This window comes from Pseudorasbora parva, chromosome 2, assembly GCF_024679245.1.
Source record: "Pseudorasbora parva isolate DD20220531a chromosome 2, ASM2467924v1, whole genome shotgun sequence".
In the NCBI taxonomy this organism is placed as follows: Eukaryota; Metazoa; Chordata; class Actinopteri; order Cypriniformes; family Gobionidae; genus Pseudorasbora; species Pseudorasbora parva.
The window spans coordinates 23,324,738-23,349,829 of NC_090173.1; the positions used below are offsets into that span (position 1 = coordinate 23,324,738).

At 38.6% G+C, this 25,092-nt stretch overlaps 1 protein-coding gene across 7 annotated transcripts in view; it reads left to right on the plus strand.

The window, feature by feature from the left end:
* The first annotated feature begins 4,233 nt into the window (after window positions 1-4,233).
* maptb (microtubule-associated protein tau b) overlaps window positions 4,234-25,092 on the plus strand; it is a 43,921-nt gene continuing 23,062 nt past the window's right edge. For 6 of the 7 annotated variants that reach the window (XM_067412680.1, XM_067412639.1, XM_067412655.1 and 3 more), the window contains exon 1: window positions 8,352-8,478. The gene's annotated coding sequence lies outside the window, so the exon portion shown is untranslated. Of the gene's footprint in view, window positions 4,362-7,087; window positions 7,186-8,351; window positions 8,479-25,092 lie in introns of those variants that run through there. The other variant, XM_067412646.1, reaches the window with a different exon arrangement.

Below are 25,092 nucleotides of genomic sequence, written 5' to 3' on the forward strand. Positions count from 1 at the left end.
GCGGTCCTTTAGACAGGTCTTTGCTCAGGGTTAAAATCTATCCCTGGTCTAAATATTCAATTCTGATTGGATGGAAGGTGCTATTTAATGCACAGGTTCCAAGTCACTACATTATATTACTCAGCAAGTTGGTAACCGCTGTTTTTTAAGTAATTCAACTCGCAGCTTAGACATAGCACACACAGGTGATTCACCCCCCCCCCCTTCTCTCTCTCAATTCATTCAAATAAATTGTATAATTCAATCAAATAAATGTAACCTTACCGCACTACTTTATCTCTGCATCTACTTTAGAGCAGACAGAATGCTAGATCTAATGAGTACTGAATAAGCTGATGAAAATAACCACCATTTTAAGCCTTTAAGTCAAATTTAGCGCTACAAACATCTATGGCTAGCTGAATACACTTCATGGAGGCTTGTCAGGTCATTCCCTGAGATATGTTCACTTGCATTGCATCTGAGTTTATTCTCCTGATGCTATAAGGGGAACGCTTTCTCTGAAATACTGAAAGCTGATTGGTTCAAATCTTTGCACCTGCACATACAAATGGCTTTTCAGACATTTTGAGTCAGATTTTGTCTCCTTCAGCACGAAGATCATCTCCTTGAGGACTCTGAAGACTATGCAGTGACAAGCCTCTGCAGCGGAACAACTTCTCCCTTGTGGCTTTCCGGTGAAAAGCAAAAGAGCAAATTTCATGGAGCAAGCTGAAAGAGTAATTTTTCAATTTCTAATACAACTTTTCCAACAGAATGAACCGGGTGCTAGATCAGAGCCAGTGCTAGTGCCAGTTCTGAGTTGGTTGGACTGACGAGACTTCTAGCTACTGGTTTGCCCTTCCACATGCTAGAGAGTGCAGTAGCGGGAAACACAAACACACCAGGCTTGTTCGAGATGCATTGGCGCTGTGCAGACCGATCCACATATGATCTCAAAATACCGCATGAGCGATTCAAAAGCATAATGACTCGTATGTACTTTGACATGATACGGCGATCGGTCTGCACAGCGACGATGCAGCTTTAACAAGCCTTCCATTTGTGCAGCTCGCTGTGATTTGTATAGATGAAGATTACAATTGAGCAGCTATTAGCTCGATTAGCTGCTATTTCAAAAATGGAGGCCACATGTTTATGTGTTTGTCGTGGTAACCCTGCCCCCAGCCCCTGACACAAGCCATTCTTACTTCTAGATCAGCAATGTTTTGGTGCTACTTAAGAACCACTTATGTGGAAAGACAAAGAATCGATTTGAAACTAGGCTATGGCTCTAAACCAGCATCGCCTTGATGGAAAAGGGGTTAATTGTAAATAATAGGGGTAAATAAAAGAGCAAATTGAGCGACGTTTGCTTCAAAATGTGGCCCCCACAGGTGTGACACATTCAGGGCTCCCCTAGGACTCAGAGTTTATCTGCACCTTTCCAAGGCAGTAAGGGAGCTTAGACTGGTCGGCTCCTGAAAAGCCCAACTGCAGCCACCTCAATGAGGGGTTTCTGCAGCCAGGCCGTCACCAACTTCTTCCCAAAGGTCCATGAAGAACTGACGAAGTTATAGTGCACCCCCTATTCAGCATGCGTCCATTACTCCTCTTCAGCAGCCCTCACTACAGTTGATGGCATGGTGGAAAACGGTGGTTACACCAGGTTTTACCTACCAGAGGAAGCCCCGTCGCTGCACACCTCTGCCTACCCACAGCGCTCGGATGGAAGTCTAAAGCCACCCACCTGTCCAAGCAACATCAAAATAAGCAGTGCGGCAGGCTGGCTCTCACCCTAAACTACAGCTGGTCCCTGAGCCCACGATGCAGCCCTGATATATCAAGCAGAATTAGGAGGTAGCAGCTAAAAAATGTGAGGCCTGACTGCCACCAAAACTACCATGCATTCACCTCACAACTCCCTGTTCAGTTCCGGTTGTTGGAGGCATACTGGTTGAAGAATGGAGTAATGATACTGAAAATTCAGCTTGGCCGTCATTGCTAGCTTGTGATTCCTGTTTTTACCTGTGTGCACAGCAGTAGCTGTTTTAAATGTGCTTTAGAAATAAAATTGCCTTGCCTAAAGTCCTGTTTGAATAAAACAAGAGAGCATGTCTAAGGTGTGATATGAGAGAAATGAAATAGTGCTATCATTTGGAAAAATCTGGCAACTGGATGCCAAAATAGACTAGGTGAATATAAGGAAGCACAATTTGTCTGTACAGACTCTTGGTTACGTTACAGACAGCTCATTCTCACGGATTAGTGATGGACATGTATGGGTCCACAGCTGACAAGTGTTAATTTACAGACCAGAACAGCTCTCCATTCAAAGGCTATTGTATTTTCTCTGTGTGTCCTTGTGGCTCATGGCAACGGAGATGCTGTCATTTGTCTCCCTTATTGTTGGGCTGTGGAACGTAAGCATCTCCTTTGATTTTTCAACACAATGATGCATAAATAGCTTCAGCTGTATCCCGTAGGATTGAGAAACACTGAGGCAGAGCAGGTTATTGTGTTACTGACACATGGAGAGGGAAGACACAAAACACAAGAAGGGATTCGTCTTTGTATCACTGTGAAGATTATCATGCTATATATACCTACAGCTAGAAATAAACTGCTACTCCTGTTATGTTGCCAGGATACCTTTAAAATCACAGTTGGAAAAATGTTAAATTAATTTTGTCTGAATGGGGCCCTCTATTTGCAGGAACACCAAAAACAAGACACTGCTCACTGCAATGGGTGGAGCATGACATTCAGCTCCCCCTTTCTACACCTAATCATTGGATCAAAAGGTCCAAACTTTTATATTGCAGTATTTGTTATAAATTATTTATCTGTGCACACCATTTTTTCAATACCTTCAATCATAATAACTCCCCATCCCACTTGCAGCAACATCTCAACTCTTCTATTATGATGTGTTTACTGGCAGAGGGTGGAACAACCCTTCACTCACTTGACATCACAGCAACAGCCAACAACAACCATCCAAAGATCCAATCATCTTAAAAATATATCTAAATCATGACATATGCTCTCAATACAAAATGCTGAACAGTTAGTTCATGCGTTCATGACCTCAAGGCTAGAATATTGTAATGCTGTACTGGGTGGTTGCCCTGCATGCTAAATAAACAAACTCCAGCTGGTCCAAAATGCAGCAGCTTGAGTTCTTACTAGAACCAGGAGGTATGTGCATTAGCCGGGTTCTGTCAACACTGCACTGGCGTGCTCCCTATAAACATCGTACATTTTAAAATCTGTCTTATTACTTACAAGCTCTAAATGGTTTAGCTCCTGAGTACTTGAGCGAGCTCTTAACGCATTATAGTCTTTCATGTCCATTGCAGTCTCAAAATTCTGTCCAGTTGATAATACCTAGAATATAAAAATCAACTGAAACAATCTGTATTGTTATAAAGTGCTATATAAATAAAGGTGACTTGACTAAACCAACATAAAACAATTTAAGATCCATCCACTAAGATCAAAGTTAAAAATCAGTTACCTTTCTGAGGAAGATCACATAACCCAGAGGTTTTCAAACTGAGGTCCCGGAAAGTCTAGAATGTATTATTTTTAAATAAATAACTAAATTGATTAAAATAAATAGCAATACATTGAAATAAATATAATAAAAGAAAAAATATATGAATATAAATAAATAAAAATTAGATACAAATACAAATGTTTTTGTGTGTGTATAAATTGAGAGTTCATAAAAGACTTGTACATTTTGGGATGGGGGTCCCTCACACAGGGATGATCATATTTGGGGGTCTGTGGCATCTAAAAGATTGAAAACCCCTGACAACTTGTCACAGTGACAGGACTGAGACGCCATCTAATGGCCAAAAGTATTTGTGACAGCAAGACTTTATCTTCTGCAGGAAAGAATCATCATTTTAAAAAATAAAGGTGGATGTATCAAAGCATATTGAAATAAAGAAAGGATTACAAATCCGACACAGGAAGACAAGTCAATGCAACAAACATTATCAGGCCATTAGCTTTCTTTCTCATAGACACACCTCAAAATGTAAGAAAATGCCTTCTCATTCACAAGGGGGCTGGTTGCTGAGCAACTCCCACCCAAGCCCAACCTCAACCAAGCACTTTATTGGCTTTCACACAGCATCTCACACATCTGAAGAAACACAAGGACACTGACAGCATCAACAGCACTGCTCTTTTTCATAACTTATTTACTTAGCAATAAGGAAGAAGGAGGAGATTTTAAAGTAGTACATTTGATCTAGCAATTTCTGTCTTTTGGGGCAAAAAAACTGTTAAGCGGATAAACAGAGGAACTCCTAAAGATTCAAGGACTACTGTTTATGTGAAGGTGTCCAGGTGAAGGAACTGGCTTGGTAAGTAACTCTGGGGAATTTGGCTGAATTTGGGGGCCAGATGGTGCTATTGTATGTGTGTATGTGTGTGTGTCATGCATGTTTGTTTAAGACTATACTGCGAAAATAGATGGGGCTTGTTCATATAAATCATACTGTTTATAAGCAGAAATTGTGCTAAAATAGCATTACGAGTGAATAAGCTGGAGTTATTGAAAATGCTGACACAGTCAAACTGACCCAAATGTCTAATGAAGAACCAGTTAATGAAATATAAATAACTGGAGAACTAATGTTTTATACACATTCCAGGACAAATCAACAAAAATAAAATAAAATAACATTAGTCTTTTTTTCTTTTCTTTGTCTAAACACAAACATTCTATATATAGCTTAATTTACTCTGTGATATTAAATGTATATTTATTTTAAATTATTTGTGGTTTAGCAAATGTGCTTGTATCCTTTAAGCTATCTTATATCCTTTAGGGAACTATGGAAAGAAAGTATCTGCCAAGAGCATAAACTGACAAATATTGATCACTCAGCACATATTCTCAAATATGAGTTTTGTAATGGCCGTCGGACCATTATGACCACACTTATGTGTAATCATCACATCAGGAAACTTTAACTTAACTAAACTTTACTTAACTTGCATCTGGAAAGTACACAAAATTAAAAAAAATTGTTGGTTTAACTTAAAAAAGTATGTAACCTGGTTGCCTTAAAAATGGTAAGTTTATTGAAATAACACAAAATTGAGTTGATACAATGAAGGAAATTAGTTTACTAAATAGAAACTCAAAATATTATTGCATCTGAACCACACAATTATAAATCATGAAAATAGCACGATTTTTTCCCTGTGTCATCACAAATAAAACACACAATTACCCAATATGCTTACAAAATCTTTTTATAATATGTGAATAAAGGTTGTCGATTCTCAAATGTTTTTCAATGTATTAATTCTCAATTTTAAAGCAACCAGGTAACTTATTTTTTAAAATGTTTTACAGTGCAGTCACAGAGCTTCACTAATTCCACATTTAATTATGTTACAGTCATGCAATTTCAAAATGGATTCAACTAATTATTTTTCTCATCAATTCTACAAACAATGCCCCAAGTATTCACAGCCTTTTGGTACTTTGTTGAAGCACCTTTGGCTCTAATTACAGCCTCAAGTCTTTTTGAGTGTGATTCTACAAGCTTGGCACACCTATTTTTTGGCAGTTTCTCCCATTATTCTTTGCAGGACCTCTCAAGCTCCATTAGGTTGGATGAGGAGCATCAGTGCACGGCCATTTTCAGATCTCTCCAGAGATGCTCAATCGGTTTAAGTCTGGGTTCTGGATGGGCCACTCAAGGACATTCACAGAGTTGTCCCGTAGCCACTCCTTTGTTATCTTGGCTGTGTGCTTAGGGTCATTGTCCTGTTGGACAATGAATCTCCGTCCCAGTCTGAGGTCCAGAGCGCTCTGGAGCAGGTTTTTATCAATGATGTCTCTGTACATTGCTGCATTCATCTTTCCCTTTATCCTGACAAGTCTCCCAGTTCCTGCAGCTGAAAAACATCCCCACAGCATAATGCTGCAACCATCATGCTTCTCTGTAGGGATGGCATTGGCCAGGTGATGAGCGGTGCTTGGTTTTGTCTGTACATGACACTTGCCATTCAGGCCAAAAAGTCCAATCTTTGTTTCATCAGACCAGATAATTTTGTTTCTCGTGGTCTGAGAGTCCTACAGGTACCTTTTCGCAAACTCCAGGAGGGCTGTCATGTTCCTTTAACTGAGGGTGAGGGTGCAGAGATAGTTGTTCTTCTGGAAGTTTCTCCTCTCTCCACAGAGAAAGGCTAGAGCTCTGTCAGAGTGAACATTGGGTCCTTGGTCACCTCCCTGACTAAGGCCCTTTCCCCCCAATTGCTAATATTGGCCAGGTGGATGATGAAGGCTACTGTGCTTATTGGGACCTTCAATGCAGCTGAAATGTTTCTGTACTCTTGGAGCTCTACAGACAATGGTTGGACATCATGGCTTGGTTTGTGCTGACATGCACTGTTAACTATGGGACCTTATATAGACAGGTGTGTGCCTTTCCAAATAATGTCCAATCAACTGAATTTACCAGACTCCAATCAAGTTGTAGAAACATCTCAAGGATAATCAGTGGAAGCAGGATGAACCTGAGCTCAATTGTAAGTGTCATGGCAAAGGCTGTGAATTCACATTGTTATTATGGGTCATTGTTTGCAGAATAGAGAAAAAAATTAATAAATTGAATCCATTTTGGAATTAGGGTGTAACATAAAATGTGTTAAAAGTGAAACACTGTAAATACTTTCTTGATACACTGCATGTGTTATATAAACTTAACTTATGTTAAGTTTTGGACAAAATCAGGATATAGTAAAATGAGGTCTGTGAACTTCCAGAGAGCTCGTTTATGCAGTATATAAAAGGTCGTACATTTGCGCTGAAGGCATCAAAAAGTTTGAAGCTGTTTTTGTCACCAATTTTTTTAAACCCCCCCCCCCCCCCCCGCGCTTTTTTTACGGGAAGCAAGCATCTGACCATAAACAGAATGCTATTTCTGTTCTAATATAATACAGTGCACTGCAGAAATGGTCAAATAAGTTATAATAAAATGCACAGCACTCGGTTAGTTGTGTGTAAATGCCATAGAAACGTCAGCCCAGTGTTCTGGCTCACCCTGACATCATTCTCGCTCTTGCTCTCTAGCGCCATCCTCCCTTTGCAGGACGCTGAAGGATTTGTGAGGGTTTGCTCACTGGCTGACTGCTGCAGTTGGACAGACAATAACTCAGTGTGCCACAGAGGTAAGTCAACCCGGTTTACAAACTCAGAGGCATGTATTTAATAGCGGTTCATCATGAATCAAGTAATAAACTATGTTCATAAGCCTTACCACAGTTTTTAGCTCTGCAACCAGTGTATTGGTCATAGGATGTTAGTGAATCCGACTGTTGGGTGTGTGACTGAGACATTATGGGCCTGCTTTTCTTCACAGAAAAAAAAAAAAAAACTAAAAACATTGCATGCATGTAATTTCAGTAAGATTGCTTCGACAGGGAAGTGCACATATAGCCTACATCTGATTGCTTTCTTTATGCATTTGCTTCTACCGGTAGATACTTATTTTAATGGATGCACTATAACTTATTTCCATTTAAAGAATATTACATCCCACTTGATTTGTCTTTTTTGCATGACGTGCATCGTATCGTTGAAATCTCGAGGCTGTGTGGCGATAGACGCATGCAATAGTTCACGTGCACGCGATTTGCCGGTGTGGAAAAACCTAGAAGTATGAGACACTGATGGAGCATAATGTGCCTCACGCCGGTGTGTTAAGTCAGTCTGGATAAAAGGTGGCAGGTTTTTCTTGACATCTTTGTGATCATAACCATTGACAAATCGATAAACGTTTTTGTGGCTTTAGCTCGCGGACCTGATCCGTCTGAAAGCGATTAAACGGACTCGACATGTCGCTGACATCCGGTGTAAAGGGATTTTCGCAGTTTGCTCATGGTGCTGATGCTGCATGTGGATGGCGTGTCATGGTTTCTATTAAATCTGCCCCTTATCTGTACGTTTCAAATGATTTTAAAGGGCGCGTCTTTAAGAAAGAACTCCTTATATTTATTCTTACGAGAACACCGCTTATTGAAGACGCTACCTTTGTAACACCACATGGAGCTTTTGTCTGGGCGACTTTGCAAATAATAATTATTTCGAATAATAATAATGCAATATTTTATAGTGTAATATTACACAAAACGACTTTTCTAGACTAATAAATAGAGCAAACAAGCATGGGTCGCACATTTAATATATTTTCTCTGTCCCATAGGCCTACTCCAATTACAACGTAAGTATTAAACATAAAAAACACATCCCCCCCCCATAACATTTAGCCTATAAAATGTATGAGGATGGATAGACTTAATTCTGCATTTTCAAGGCAGCGGACACACCTTGCTCCCCCGCCCTTCCCGTCTCTCTCTCTCTCTCCTCGCTCGCGCTCCCTCTCCCGCGCCCTTTCTCTCTCCATCACATCACGGCTGTTGCTCTGCCACACTCTCTCATCATCCGCGCCCATTGTTCGCCTCGTAAGTACTCTCTTTTTGAAAATAAACATTCTAAATGTGAAATTCTTTACTGTAGCGTTTGGACCGTAACGGTCGAGATCACGCGTCTGCATCCTTACTTCCTCCCCCACGCCCATCTCTGCTGAACATGCCATGCCTGTCTTTAGACAAACGGCACTGTCGCCTTCATTATGTAGGCTTTCATTTTTATAGCCTAATATTTAGAGATTACGAAATGCCATTTGCTGGTGGCTTTATAGCGGATAACGCGTGGCTCTTTCTGGAGAAGTTAATTTCATCGATATGTAGTGGTCGGTTTGTATTCTGTCAGCGAATGTATACCTGTTTGTGCATAACACGTGATAGGTCTAGATTAGCCTAGTTATTAGAGATGTCATTTTTAGGAAATACCCTAATAATTTCTTAGAAATTTTTTTGGGGGGTTGTTTTAGCTTCAGTTGGACAAAAAGAACAAACTACGGATGTACAAAAATAATTGAGGAGAATATTAATCAGTTTTGAACATATTTACAAAAACAAATATCCCAGTAAATCAGACAGCAAAAACGTTTTTAAGTTAATACTCAGGTCCTAGATTTAGGATGGCTTTTGCATGTGCGAGTTATAGAATACAAGCAAAAAAAGTTCAGATTTAAAAGAGGGAGGGGTATCTTTCGCAAAGATAAAATATAGATGCAGAATTTACCCTGATGAAGACTACAACTATATCTTCATCAGCATTATTCTGACAGTAATTGAGACACGTGCATGGGCGTAGATTACGCGGGGGACGCGGGGGACGTGTCCCCCTCACTTTTAATAAAATGTATTTTCGTCCCCCGCACTTTTACTGGGTCTCACCGATCCTAGTCGACCCGCTCCGAGCGGGATTCGAACCTGCGCGAGGGCGGGCAAGTTAACAGGGACGCTAAAAAACAGCTTTCTCTAATCTCGGTTGAGAGCGCGCTTCTTGAGGTCACGGGCAAATGTATTTACATAGAAACCAAAGTGAATACATCAAGATTTAAATTCAGAGACAAAAAATAATCTATGCAGGAGCTGTAATTTTATTCTAATCTGAATATGAGGAGGGCGCTCTCTCACAGAAAGTCCAAAAGCGGATTCGTAGAGGTAATACCTCTGGAGCTGTAGCTGAGCTGAAGGAAAACAATCGTTATGAGTGATGAAACGTGACGACGACAATCAGACGATTGCGACAATATATGCTTTATGTGTGTTTTTCAAGTCATCTCAATGTAGGCTATTTATTGACAATAAAGTAGGCTATATGAATAATGCAGCTTTTAATGTTTAGTATCTTCTGCTCACCAAGGCTGCATTTATGTAATCAAAAATAGTTAAAACAGTACTATTTTGAAATATTATTACAAATTAAAACAGCTTTTTTTCTATGTAAATATATATATATAGTAATTTATTCCTGTGATCAAAGCTGAATTTATAATCATTACTCCAGTCTTCAGTGTCACAAGATCCTTCACTAATCGTTATAATCAGGATATATAATAATCAAGATATAATCAAGATATAAGATATACAAAATAATTTTATAATCAAGAAACATTTATAATTATTATCTGTGTTGAAAACAGTTGTGCTGCTTAAAAATGTTGTGGAAACCACGATAGCCTACATGTTATTTTTCAGGATTCTTTAATGAATAGAAAGTTCAATGGACAGCATTTATTTGCATTTATTAAATACATTATCTTTTTTAATATTAAAAATATCACTTGTGATCAATTTAATGCATGCCTGATCAATAAAAGTATTAATTTCTCTCTTTTTTAATTTTACCACAAATGTTTAGATGGTTTCCACAAAAATTAAGCAGCACCTTGAGCAGCAAAACTGATAATAATCCTAAATGTGTGTTGATCATCAGATCCTCATCTGAGAATGATTAGTGAAGGATCATGTGACTCTGAAGACTGGAGTAATGACGATAAATTCAGCTTTGATCACAGGAATAAATGACACTTTACTATATCTTCACATGGAGAACAGCATGGTTTACATCAGAATATATCTATATTTTTTTACATTGCATAAAATCTATGGAATCTTAATGCACAATTGTTTGTAGCAGTAAAATTGGCATAAAAAATAGGAGAATAATATTATAGATATTAATTAGTGGTTATTGTTCAGTAGTGTATTTGATATCTTGCCCAATTAAAAGCAAGAGATGTGATAAATTATATTGGTCCAAAAAAGAAAGGGGGGGGGGGGGGTATTACGACATTTCTGTCCCCCTCACTTCTGAAAAGATGGCTACGCCCCTGGACACGTGGATGGAATATTTGGTTATTCAGATTCAGTTTACAGACGATGCAATGAAGTGTGTGTTTTTCCTTTCAGTATGATACTTGATTCAGTTTCAGACTGTTGATCACTTTATCATTTTAGAACAGAGGAGGATGGATGGACTTTTTCCCCCAGTCGAATAGGTACACTATTGTAACTTTTGGCCCTCGATTGTTTTGGTTGTGCTTTGGCTCTGTGTGACTGTGTGATCGCTCTTAAAACATTCACTAGGTGTAAGAGATATAACCAGTTTTAATGGAAATGATCTCAAGCTGACTAGCTGAAGCTAAACCCATTGATAGGCACTGCCCTTCCTTGTAAATAAATTCCAGCACAACAACCATAAAATTATTCGCACAAAAGATAATGCTTTACACCGAACTCTGTTAGAGAGCTACATATGGAAATGTATCCGTTCAATAAAATATCTTACTCACCTGAGTGATAAAAATGTCATCACATCGCTTTTACAACATTTCAAATTCCTCAAAAGCCAAGCCATCTTGATTTTCAAAACATATTTTGGAAGAAGGCTTGATTGCATATTGACTTTTGAACAAAAAGTAACATTTTGTGCACCTTTAAGATACGACCATGTAATGTGAAGATATATGAAGGTTGCATCTTTCAACCGGTTTCAAATGTAATGATCATTAAAACCGCATTTGATTTTGAAAATGTGCGCTAAATCCTGTCCAGCCAGCATGTGACAGTGCTTCTAAAAGGACCAAATCTGAGGTGTGGTCATATTTTGGCTTCTAAAAAAAGTCTTGAGGGAAACTTAATCGAGGATGCTCACCCTGTCTGCAGAACATGCAAAAAGAAAGTCTGCAATAGGGAGAAACACTTCAAATCTGCAGAGTCGTCTTCATGACCATCACCCACTGTTGTAAAGCGAAGTCAAGGCACGTTAACTTTGACCTCAATACCAAAATAAGGGAAATAAGTGGACATAATGTTGAGTTGAAATATTTCACCTCATTCTCTCGAAATTAGCGTGAAGCTTTTGCAAAGTGGCTTTGAGCCAAATACGAATGAACAAGTTCAGACTATTAAGGGTGACATTTATGGGATAATAATGTTTATTCATTGTACACTTATTACACAGATTTTTACCACATAAGTAATTATGGGGACAGATTGAGTCAAATCTTACCCGTTAATAAATCTATTTTGTACAGCGTACAAAATAATCGTCCAGATATAAACTAATCAAAACTGTTGTAGTATTCATCGTAAAGTCTCTCTGTAATATAATTTTTAATGCAATCAAAAATAGAGACGCAAGGCGACAAGTTGCATTTAAATGTAACGAGAGTGCAACCGTTGTGATAGATGGATGTGTTGTGTTATAATATGTTGCTATTGACAACGGTCATTATAAGGAAGGAAATGCCACAGAATAGAGTATTACTTAGAACTGCATCAGTTCTTTTTGAACACTTTAATCTCATTTTAACAAAACCGTGATAATACTGATAATTGTGACAATTTTGATTACTATAATAATTGTGATGTGGAAATTTCATACCTTCCCATCTCTATTCTGAACATTGCTTCTTGTAATGACTGCATCAAAATTGATTTTAGATCATTAAAAGGCATTTAATCAATATTGTCAATAACGTCTGAAAACATGAATTACATTAGAATATGACTATGCTTCATACTATACTTTGTTAGAGGGTCTCCTTAAGGGGGGTGTGAGCATTAGGGAACACTTTGATTTGATTAGAAGAGCCATTATCTCCCAATCAGATCTCAGGAACTTCCGGGGATATAATACACATCTGGAGTTACCGGAGCTGCTCATTGTTGGATACAACATGCAACAGTTTTGTGAAGACAGTGAGACAGCGTCTCTCTGGTCTGCTAGGCCAGATCCCATGCAGTATGCTCTGCAGTCCTGAACACCCTGATGCACCATGGCAACAGATGACTAACTTCCTGTGTGCAGCGGCTGGAGATTACAAAAATCTTGCACACATACACACACAAGCTGATTTCTGAGAGTTCATACATCTTACATTCTCTATATTGAATGTTAATGTCTGTGCCTCACAGCTATCTGCATCCGCGCACATTTTGTTGCTGGATGTATATCACAAGATTGACATTTTACTCTTCATGCCAGCATCTGTACGACACGTTCACATAAATGCCAACCGTCCTTTTTGGGGAGTGAATATTTTAATATGCAAAGTGGATCATGCTGTTATCTGCAGCAATTCCGTCTGGCAGCATGACCGTACAAGTCGGGACAGTGTCCGCACACACAAGCTCACACTAACTGCTCTGCCAGGCGTTTGATTTAACGTCCAGATTCGGTTCAGTGAGGTGTGATCTGAACTCTTGTGGAGAGTCTGGGCTGCGGGTCCAGAAACCACATGGCAGATGGGAATGTTCAGTCTCGTCGCGGTTAGATCAAGGACATCTCTAATGTTTGAGCAGGTGTGAGTGACATGGGCAAATCACAGCTCTGTTCATGCGTAAGGTTTAACGCATGATACATTCACATCTCTGAGAATGTTCCTGACTTTATTAGTCCTAATAATATCGTTCTGAGCACTATTCTGTGGGATTAAATAGAATCTCCTAAATCTTGTATGAGGCTTTGGGTTAGTGCTTCTTAAAGGGATAGTTCACACAAAAATGAAAATTCCCCAAATTTACTCACTTTCATGTCGTTTCAAACCCGTATGCCTTTCTGTGGAATTTGAACTATAAATCTTTGAAGAATATATTGACCCTTTTGTTACATAAAGTGAATTAGGAATGATAAAAATTATCAAAAAGCATCATGACTTGTGCCAGTCATACAGTACACTCTAGCCTAGAAATCTAGACGCACCCTAGTGGCAGCAAATCTAATCTGCCGCGAGTGTCATCTAGCAACTCTCAGTACACGTCTGAGCTGTAAAAACCAAACTCTTGTCAGGCCAATCACATCGTGTATAGAGTCGGTGGGTGGGGCTTAACATAATGACGACGGCCGAGTTGCGTTTGCGTGCTACTAAACACAGAAACTGGAGAACGGCAGTATTTCGAATCAGCTTTGACCGCGACTCTAGAAGACTTGGAGTTAAGCTTTTATCTGAGAAAAGAACGGCACTGAAGTCATTCTTAAAAAGGGAAGATGAGTTTTGCCGACTGGATACGGCGAATGTTTAATCTATCAATAAGCTCTGTTTCACCTTCATTGCTCTGGTTGGTTGTAGCGCTATCCTATCGCGTGCAGCGGGAGTTTGAAAGACAACCGTTTATCCCGCCCCTCGGATTGAGCCCTGTCTATGGTGAGTTTCCAGACCAAACATCTTGATGTGGGTCTGGCTTGTCAGGCTAAGTACACTCTGCACTGTAAAAAAAAAATATATATATATATATATATATATATATATATATATATATATATATATATATATATATATATATATATATATATATATATATATATATTTGTTGGTTTAACATAAAAAAGTAAGTAACCTGGTTGCCTTAAAAAATAGTTTATTGAAATAAAAATACATTTGTATTCCTTGATACAATGAAGGAAATTGGTTTAATATATATAAACTTAAAATATTATTGTATACCACCAAAAAAATGTGACAAATCATGAAAATAGTTTTTCATCACAAATAAAACACAAAATTACCAAATATGGTTATAAAATCTTTTAATATTTGAATAAAGGTTGTTGATTCTCAAAAAAGCTCATTGTATTAACTACAATTTTTAATTTTAATGAACTCAAAATTTAAAGGCAACCAGATAACTTATTTTTGAAATAGTTTTTTTTTTTTTTTTTTTTTTTTACAGCGTAAGGAACATACAAACTTAATTATTTCTTCATTAGTCATTATGCTATAGCCTCGGTGTGTTTAACAGCTTCAGTCCCTATCTGCTTTCATTATATTGAAAATAATGGGCATAATGTTCATTCCATTTTCATTTTTCCAAAAGTTACATTTAATGACATGATTTTGGGGTGAGACAGTGAAAGGATAAGATCTTAACCACTGGAATTAGTGTTTACCGGTTGTTCTTGCTGGCTGGTGTAAGCATGCTACATTACTTGAGGCAATATTGAACATTTTCTTGATTGGGCCGCACCTGCCATGCACTTGGCACGCGGAAGACATGCAGCCATTACCTTAACTAATCCTGCTGCCCAGTGCTGGAGCTCTGCAGGAACAGACAGAGAGAAAGGAGACAGACTAAAGGGTGGAGGCATGAGATGGAGAGATGGCTGCACCCTTCTGAAGTGATGCTGCAATCTGCGCTGCTAGCTGAGATGGACAAAACTAGGTCAGAGGCAGAGAGGCACCCAACTGGGTACGGACAGGGAAGCTAGCAGTGCTTCCAGCTCTTCGACAACTACCAAAGCGCAAACACAATATTTACTTTATCTAGAAATTGTACAAAATATTCAACATGTCTTTCATACTGAGCTGCCACAGGAAGTAGTTTCATTTGAGTGGACTTAACTTCAGTTTTGTTTTTGCTGCTGCATTGTGTCTGAGGCATTCCAGAACCATCTCCTGGACACTTCAATAACACTGCGCACAGGGCACTTATGTAATTGGTCTGCCTGAAAAACTCTTGAGAGAGACCCATAAATTTAGTGAACAGAACAGTGAACAGAACAGAAACGCTGAGCTGGAGAGGACAGTCTGGCTAATTTAACCCTCAGAATCTGTCTGGGCTGTTAAAGGGGATGGATGATAAACAAGCTAGTATTTTAGTTACAGGGAAATTACCTCTTAGATTTGGAGCTGCATTCGGAGTAAACCAGCATAGTGAGTGAATTTAAGATCAGACATTCACTAGTCTAAGGAATAAACACCAAGGTCTAAACTCTAGACAATGATAGGCCATTTGTTTCCAGTCTGTTAACCTGAACAACTACTTAGACCTGACAGATTTTTCTTAGGCTTAGACCTGACAGATTTTTCTTAGGCTTAGACCTGACAGATTTTTCTTAGGCTTAGACCTGACAGATTTTTGTATCCCTAAAGGGATAGTTCAACCCAAAATGAAAAATATAATTGACACATAATTTGGGTTTTTGTAAGGAAAAAATATCCATATTTGAAAATGTATAAAGTAAAATATCTATCTTCCGGCAAACTCCTTCTGTATTAAATTCACGAAGAAAGTGTAACGACTCTCGCAATTCAAAATGCTTATGCTTTGTCCTACGTCATCGCCGTGACAGTTAAGTTTTATCTGTAAGTTAAATACATAAGAGCTTTTTGGTCTGGCAGATGCTAGATATTTTTCTTGCACAAACCCATCGGTTCACTCCAGAATGCCTTTATTAACCCCCAGAGCTGTGTGGAGTACTTTTATAATGGATGGATGCACTTTTTTGGCCTTCAAATTTTGGGCTGCCATTCACAGCCATTAAAATGCTTGGATTAGCCAGGACTTTTTTTTAATATAATATTGTGCATCTTAAAATGTTGGGCAGGCTTGATTTTATTGATTGGAGAGTAATGAGTGATCTGTATATGACAGATTGTTGGAGGGGAGGAGATGAAAAATAAGAGCTTTGGGAAATCAGTCAATAAAGTGTTCAGGGAAGGAAGTTATTACATTTGAAAAACTTACAAGGCTTTCCTTTGGAATAACATGACCAGGTTAACTATTCACAATAAAACCAGGAATTTTAATTAAGAAAGAAAAGACAGGTTAAAACTTTTATTTTATGTTGACCTTAAAGAAAACCTCAATGTATTAGAGGCTTGGAAGACAGAAAAGCCACACTACATAAGACAGGTAATGGAAGACTGTAAACAGATCGATTACAAATAATGAATTTTATAGCCACAAGGGGCTAACATGGTAATCCTCTTATTAAGACATTATCCTTTATTAGGCAGCAAAGATCAAAATTCCTAGTGCTACAAAAGCTGGTACATGGATTATGAACTTTCTGAGGGACCAACCTAGTGAAATGATAGTGAATTTATTGCTTTTGTGTGTGGAAAATAAATTTACCATATCGATTTGCTGGATTGGTTGCCGTAGAAGCAAGAAACACCTTCATAGGTTTTCTTTTGTTTGTTTTTGGCTTATATTTATAGAAGATGGCTGCTCTATTGATTTCTCCTGTTATTGTATCAGCTGGGATCTGTAACATCTGCACTTTTTTCACATCTCTAGGCCAGCAGGACGTTTGCCTCATTTTCTGCCCTTGCTAAGGCCTGTACATTTACTGAGAGGATCTAATTACAGAAACAGACATACACAAGGTTACACGAGGTTATGGATCACCAGCATTTCATCAATTTGTAGCACCCCTACCCCTAACTCCTGGTATGTGGTGTGCAGAGTTTGACAGATGGCCATTTTTCCAATTGAATGAGCAAAAGTCGAGTCAGTTTAGCAGAAAAGCGGCCAATCCACACCACACCAGGACCACTGACAGGTTACATAGAGTCACATTTAACACGCTTCACTGGATCAATGTCATGCGATATTGAAAACTGGCCACTGGTTCTTCAACATATAGCATCCGATCATCGATGGACAGCGTTAAATTTGTCTAACTATGAATGGCTTTAAAAGGGCTAAAAAATCAAACAAACAAAAAAAAACCTGTAGATTGTAATTATATATATATATATATATATATATATATATATATATATATATATATATATATATATATATATATATATATATATATATATATATATATACATACACACATGAAAAAAGGACTTTGTCTAACTATGAATGGCTTTAAAAGGGCTAAAAAATCAAACAAACAAAAAAACCCTGTAGATTGTAATTATATATATATATATATATATATATATATATATATATATATATATATATATATATATATATATATATATATATATATATATATATATATATACATACACACATGAAAAAAGGACTTCCAATAAAATATTGGCAAATATCTTCCCCTGAGAAACTTTGCGAAACTCACAAAAATGTAGTTTTCCCGTCAACCACATACTATCTTCATCAAATTTGACCATAGCCGTGTCCGTTTAGGGACTCTGTAGCCAACCAAACTGAGAAAGTCATCAGACGGTCAGTGAATGGACTGTAGTTGTGCCGTCTCAGACTAGTAGCTACATGTATGTTTGTCGACGAACACAACCTCAAGAAACCTTTCAGATCAGTCGTGCTACAGGATCATTTAGCACAGTGTGCTCAGGCAAAATAACATGTGATCTGATGAGAGAGGACAGGGCTGAGTGCTGTGAAAATACCCACAGTGCCCCAGTCCTCTAGATGTGATGGCAGCCCATTGCACTGTTTCGGCAAAATCGGTGAAAGTCCCTCTAGAAATCTGCTGTATCATACAGTTGCAGGCTCTGTCTGTGTGTCTGTCACTCTTTCTTTTCTCCTGCCTGCAGTTCCTTTATCCTTTCATCCCTGAAGTGCTCTCTTTCTCTGTCCTCCTCCCTCTCTTTTTCTCGCTCACTGAATTCTTTCCTCCTGCTTGTTTCGTCTTTGTTTCTCTCTCTCCTTTCCGCCTACTCGCTCTTGTCCTTTCAGCTCAGAAACTCTCACACATTCCCTCTCTGTTTTGTCTTCCTCATCACTCACTCTCTTCTGTTCGCCGTTTACTGTAGGGTTGAAAATGTAGAGCAGGGCTCGGCAATAAGGGTTTTGTTTTCTGTAGGTCTGGGCTAGGGCTGGGCGATTAATCGAAAAGTAATCAAAACTGAAATTCAGAACCTCAAACTGACGTAATTTACCCATGTCGGTTATTTCGGTTTTAGTCTCAGAATTACTATGGTAATTGCATGTTTTAGACAGTTTATACAGGTAAATTAATCGCCGTTCTTACATGTGCTGCTACATGCACAAAGCCACAACGCTTTTACTTGCGTCTTCGTGAAGTTTGTCATTTAAATTGCCAGTTTAAATTTAAGCGATTTTACACTATTCAAGAACACGAAATGGCAAACATCTCCATTCAGTGCTCGTAAGCTTTTTTCTGTGACACAGAGAGCAGAGTTGTCTCGTGTCTCTCACAACGTGCGTGCCCTTAAGCCAGATCACTTTTACTTGCATCCTCACAAAACCTTGTCAATTGTATGTGTTTTAAAGCCTGCCCGTTTGAACACTGAATTTTACACCATCGGATGTGCATTACGTTGAACTAATGCCTGATATATTATGACACAAACACTCATACAGACAATAGCTCGCACATCATGTGAAGGTCACGCTCAGAAACTCATTGTCAACGCTGTCCTATGATTTATCAATAAAGTAGCTTAGAAACTCAACCGTTATAGCAGACCTTTGAAGTAACTTCAAACCACAGAATCACTCTCTCATTAATGCATTCAAATAAATGTAATCTAGGTCTACTGTGCCAATTTATCTGTATCTGATGTACAACAAACAGAAGTCTGTAAGAAATGTTATGACCCATAGACATTAACTGTTGAAAGTGATGCTCAAAGTAATGCACGGTTTCATAAAAATAAAAAAAAAACTTTAAAAATTTAACATATTTACAGTACAAACCACTGAACTATGAGGGCAAAAAAAAAAAAAAAGCAGCACAATATTCATTAATTAATCAAGGTTAAATGTTCAATTATTCGAGATTTAGATTTTAGGTCAAATTGCTCCATCCCTAGTCTGGGCCAATAATTCAGATTCATAACCTTCTCTGCCAAAAGTTTCACTAGCCCCAACAATTATGCAGTTTATATAGTGTATTAAAGGGTAAGTTCAAAAATAAAAATTCACCTGGCATTAAATTGTTGTTTAATTTATGGAGTCCATAAAAGTACATCTATCCATCATATAACTGCTCAACATGGCTCCGGGTTAATAAAGCCAAGGCCTTCAGAAGTGAAGTGGTGTGTTTGTGTAAGAAAAATATCAATGTTTAAAATGTTATACTAAATGACCTATCTTCCTTCAGAAAGCTGTATACGATTCGACTTGCGGCAAAGGAGATCATGAACCATAATTTACAGCTGTAATACAGCAAGAAATGATGGTTTATGATGCAAAATATTACTGACTGATTTCAAAATCTGATGAGTAACATATTCGATCCGATTTCTGTATTTTTTATTTATTTGAATGCTTCTGTTAAACAGATGCAAAAAAACCCCAACAAACAATATTGTATTTGATCTACTGTTTGTTCTTATTTTCAGTAACAAAGATAAAAAAATTATATTGTGATAATTCGTATAATCGAATCATATGACATATAATCGCTACTCTCTGAATCGTAATCGAAACAAATCGTGAAGCAAGTACTGGCCAAATGAAGTAAGTAACATTTCTGCCAAAAAGCCCAAAAGTCTCTGACAGCGTTCCATCCTCATTGATGATCTGTTCTGTTGCATTTGTGTTGCCATCCCCCTCCCCCCATTTTTTTCCGCTCAGTCTTTGTTTCCCTTTCACCCTCTCTTTTTTTGCTCACTCATTCTCTCATGCTTTCTGCAGTAATGTGTCCTGAATATTGATGAGGTGTGCATTGCCCATCCCTGGCTGCTGGCCAACTCGCATTACAATTCTCCGCCTCACCCCTGCTCACTTCAGTAAGGGCCACCCCTTACTCAGACCATGTTCTGTCTTTTAAGAGCCCTCCGAATTCCCAAATCTACTCTTTATGAATCCACTTTTACCATCCATCTCGTTTCAGCATTGCCCTTTCTGCTCTGTGCCAACCCCTTAACCACAAAAAGAGAGAAAGACATCCATCGCTAAGCAGAAAGGCTTCTCAATGGGGCATTGCCATTCTGCCTGCGCTGCCCAGGAGGGATCACAATCATTCAGGTCAAGTGCACCAGCACGCTGAGCACCGTGAACAGCGACTGTTGCAAATCTGACTTCCAGCCAGATGAGACCAACTGCAGGAGCTAAAAACTAAGGCAGCAAATTCACAATAGACTGCTTTTGAAAAGACAAAACAACATGAAATCTCAAATTGCACCGTTTACTTTCTCAATACACATTCCTGGTCTTAATATGTTATTCAATGTCCACGTGAAAGAAAATGTTTGTCTTTGCAATCTTTTATCAAGCAATACCTTGCCCTGCCAACACAATGACTTTCTTTTTGGTGTACGTCATCAATCCCTCTTGTTCTTCAGCCCCATCTGGTGCCCACTTACCAAGGTTGATTCCCTATGGATATAAGATCAAGTGTTGACTTGATGGAAATGTACATGCTTTTCATAACCATGGGTTCAAATAGCCTGCTAGCAAACACTGAATCACACATTGAGTAAATACATTTCTCTGCTGTCCAGACGAGCACATGCTTCCTCAGGCTATTTTATCCTATTTGATGTCTATTTAGTGATTATCACAGCCATGTTGTTTGCCTGCACAACTTGGTTGACCATCATGGCATTGTAAGTGAAGCTGATTGACTGACTTACTATTCAAGGTAGTTAAAGGAATGTTCAACATGAAAAAACAAATTTTTTTTGTAAGGTTTTACTCAGCCTTTTGTCGTTCCAAACTTGCAGGACTTTATATCTTCCCGTGGAACAAAAAAAGGATAAAATTTATTTCAGCTATGTGTGAGGAACAGACAAAATTCAGGTCTTTATTCATGGACATCTAACCACAATGACCTTAGACATCATGAAACAAACAGATGTTCAAATCCTATTTTCTGCCCTATTGAGACATATCTCCTAGTGAAACACCTTCTTCAATGAGAATAAAGGTAGAGCGGGACTTGATTTTGCCTGTAGTGGAAAGATGTTGTTGCGAGGGTGAGTGGACAGTAATATTTTTGATTAAAGATTACCAAGGCTCATGAATTACAAAAAACAAAACAAAAACCTGAAATATTCCATTAAAAAAGTCCTGCATGGGCCAAATTAGACATCTGATGGGACACCAGCATACCAAAATCAAACGTACCATCTGCTGACTCCAGCTGCTGGGCTGTCCTTTATTTTTTCAATTTTTGAGCATTTTAGCGGTTTCTCCCCAGTTCGTGTTTTGCAACATTTGCGTTAAATAAATCAGTCCCTATTGATGTAGTGGCGGTTTCCACTGATTATGTAGTTCTGGACTGGTTGCAGATGGTTTATAAGCTCTGTTTACTGACATCACAGACTATTCTGAATAATGCATGAGGAGCCTGTGGGAGTCAGGACTGAATTTGCACCACTGCTGCCTCAGGGAAACCCAGCTTCTGTGAGTTTATTATGAAGGTGGCAGATTTCCACCGGGGGGAATTTTGAGAAAGATGCTTCCCAATCTTCAACTCACTTGTGCAGTCATGGTACTGGGAATTCGGGATGTGCCCGAAGCTGAATACTGTGTTTGGAAAGGAAATTTCGCATTCTACAGTGCCTCTAAAGGGACAATGATGGAAATAATTTGAGATATATATTTAGCATTCTTTCGCAATTATATAGTTAGGTAATTGTATACAATTTACAGGCATCAGGGAGCCACTATATATATATGTTTTCCATATATTCCATCTGTTTTTTCTATATTGTTTGTTTCTAATTCGCCATCATGCGTACTCCGTTAATGGGGGGCCACGTTTTAGAAGATAAGATATTTGTCAGTAACGCTCCCAATATGTTGCCCAACAATTCCTCTGACAATGTCCTGTCAGCCATCTCTCCTTGCTATCTATCTTCACATGATAAGTAAAATCTGATGTACTGTAATGTAACTTCAGCAGCAAGCTTAACCACGTCCCTTTATGGGCTCTGTAGTATGAGATTGTTTCTTTTCTGTGCCTTTCCAAATTGGGATTTAGTTCCCTACTGGGGACAAAAAACCTCCATTTCAAAGCATAAGGAAATATTTCACCTAAAATATGACTCTTTTTGACTCAAATATGAAAATTTGATAACTGTTTTCCATATTCTTTGCCATGCATTTACAATAAATGGGAACTAAAGCTTCTAAGTGTAGAAAAGCTACAAAAGAACCATGATTTGGTCCATCCCTGACTTGGTCATATCGGTTTACAAATGAAAACATATTTTATTTTTGGATGAACTATGCCTTTAAAAAGCCATTTTGGCTTCTGATGTTGTTCCTTCCTGCTGGTCACTGCTGACTTTAAAGATGATGTAATTGACAAATATAAATCCACCCCTGCAGCTTTGGCACTATATTCAGCTTGACAGCACTTCTTGCCTAAAACACTGTGAAACTTGGTTTTCATTATGACCCCCACATCCAGATGACCTTGCTGTGCGATCTCGGGAGCACAAGCGAAGCATTCTGGTGTCCGATTACATGCACGTGGATCATCAACAAAAAAGGATTTCTGGAATGTGATAATGTTGCATGTGAGCCATCTCTTCCATTTCGACAATAATGGAATTCATGTTTATAGGTGTCCTGTGTGAAGGAGATGGATGAGAGTGTTCACTTTACTGTCTCGAGTGTGGATTTACAAATAGCTCTGCTGGGACTACATAAGTTTAATCATCTTTGTACAAAGTATAACGCAGAACTGCTAAGGAAAACCACATTCTTAGTTGTAACAGGAAGCACACAACGCAGTACATCAGTGACCATAAGTAAAATAACAGGATATGGTTTTCCTCTGGGTGTTCTTTAAGAGAAAAGGAAATCCCAGTGCCATCAATCCCTTGTTCATTTTAACTAACCATCTTTTACATCTGAACATTTCACCACCTCCCTAACCAACCAACTAACTAACTAACCATAGTTTTATCATAGTTACATAAAGGTTACCAACAACAAATTTACTAATCCCAACCCCACCCATACAGTAAATCTATGTAAGCTTTTGTATTATATATTTTGTCGTATAAAGTTTGTGTTCTTTGCTCCTGCCTTAATTAAAACATAGTTTTTTTTGTAGATAATGACTTACCACAATGTAATACTGTAGAATTTATATTAAATCAACACCATACAGGGTCTGAATTTAGGAGTGGGATTGTGAGTAGCCTATTTTGCATAAGTTTACTCATTCTTGCATTTAGAAACGGCTCTTTGACAGATGTTTTCTTTGCGCTCATAACCACAGCACACACACAAAGCTGCCTCAGAGAGCTTGCACAATCCAAATTAAGTTCCTTTTCATCGTTATTTAAACAATACGCTCTTAAATACAGTATGAGCATTGATCAGTGTTAAAAGTAAATACAAGTCTAGAATAGATCGTTTGAATGATGCACTCACCTGTCGATGTCTTAACACCTTGCACAAGTCAGGATGGGTAAGTGACAGATGTTTGGCAAGGTTGGATGTGTTGCCTCCTGAGACACGCTTGCAGACTGGTATGGCCAGGTCTGTTTCTCCCGTTTCAATAGGTTTATAAGCAAAGTAATTCCAAATTTCACTTCTACTGCCCTTTTTCTTCATTCGTTTTGGACGTGTTGAGAGATTCACCTGCTTTATCCATTTTGCTTCTCTATGTTGTCACATTTTATGGTTTGGCGTTCATGTTTATAAAGCCATTCTGTCACATTGGTAGCTTGACAAGCCAGACCCACATCAAGATGTTTGGTCTGGAAACTCACCATTGACAGGGCTCAATCCGAAGGGGCGGGATAAACGGTTGTCTTTCAAACAACCGTGGTTTTTGGTTTTTACTCCATCTGCATGGCATGCACGCAATTGGATAGCGCTACCACCAACCAGAGCAATGAAGGTGAAGCAGAGCTCGTTGAAAGATTAAACTTTCCCTGTATCCGGACAGTGACTGTGACAATGACTTCAGTGCCATTCTTTGTTCTTTTCTCAGAGAAAAGCTTAACTCCAAGTCTTCCAGAGTCGCGGTCAAAGCGGATTTGAAAGACCGCCATTCGCCAGTTTCTGTGTTTACTAGAAGCACGCAAACGCAACCCGGCCGCCATTATGCTAAGCCCCGCCCACCGACTCTATACACAATGGGATTGGCCTGACAAGAGTTTGGTTTTTACAGCTCAGAAGTGTATTGAGAGTTGCTAGATGACACTCGCGGCAGATTAGATTTGCTGCCGCTAGGGTGCGTCTAGATTTTTTAGGCTATCACATTGGTGCATTTTCATGCTGATACACAGCACCCCTTTTTGGGTACAATGTTTGGACCAGTAGGTGCACATGCAGGTCCTCTAGAATGGTTTGGAAATCCTTGGCAATTACTCAACCATAAAGTACAGTAGGGATTGGAATGCCATGATACTGCAGCCCAAACCATCACAGATCCACCTCCACGCTTTACTCTGGGCACGCAACAATCCTGTGCTATTGCTCTGCTAATTCAGCCTTCAGACTCTACACTTACTGATGGAATATAAACTAAAAGAATGGCCACTAGGCTGTACATATATAGGC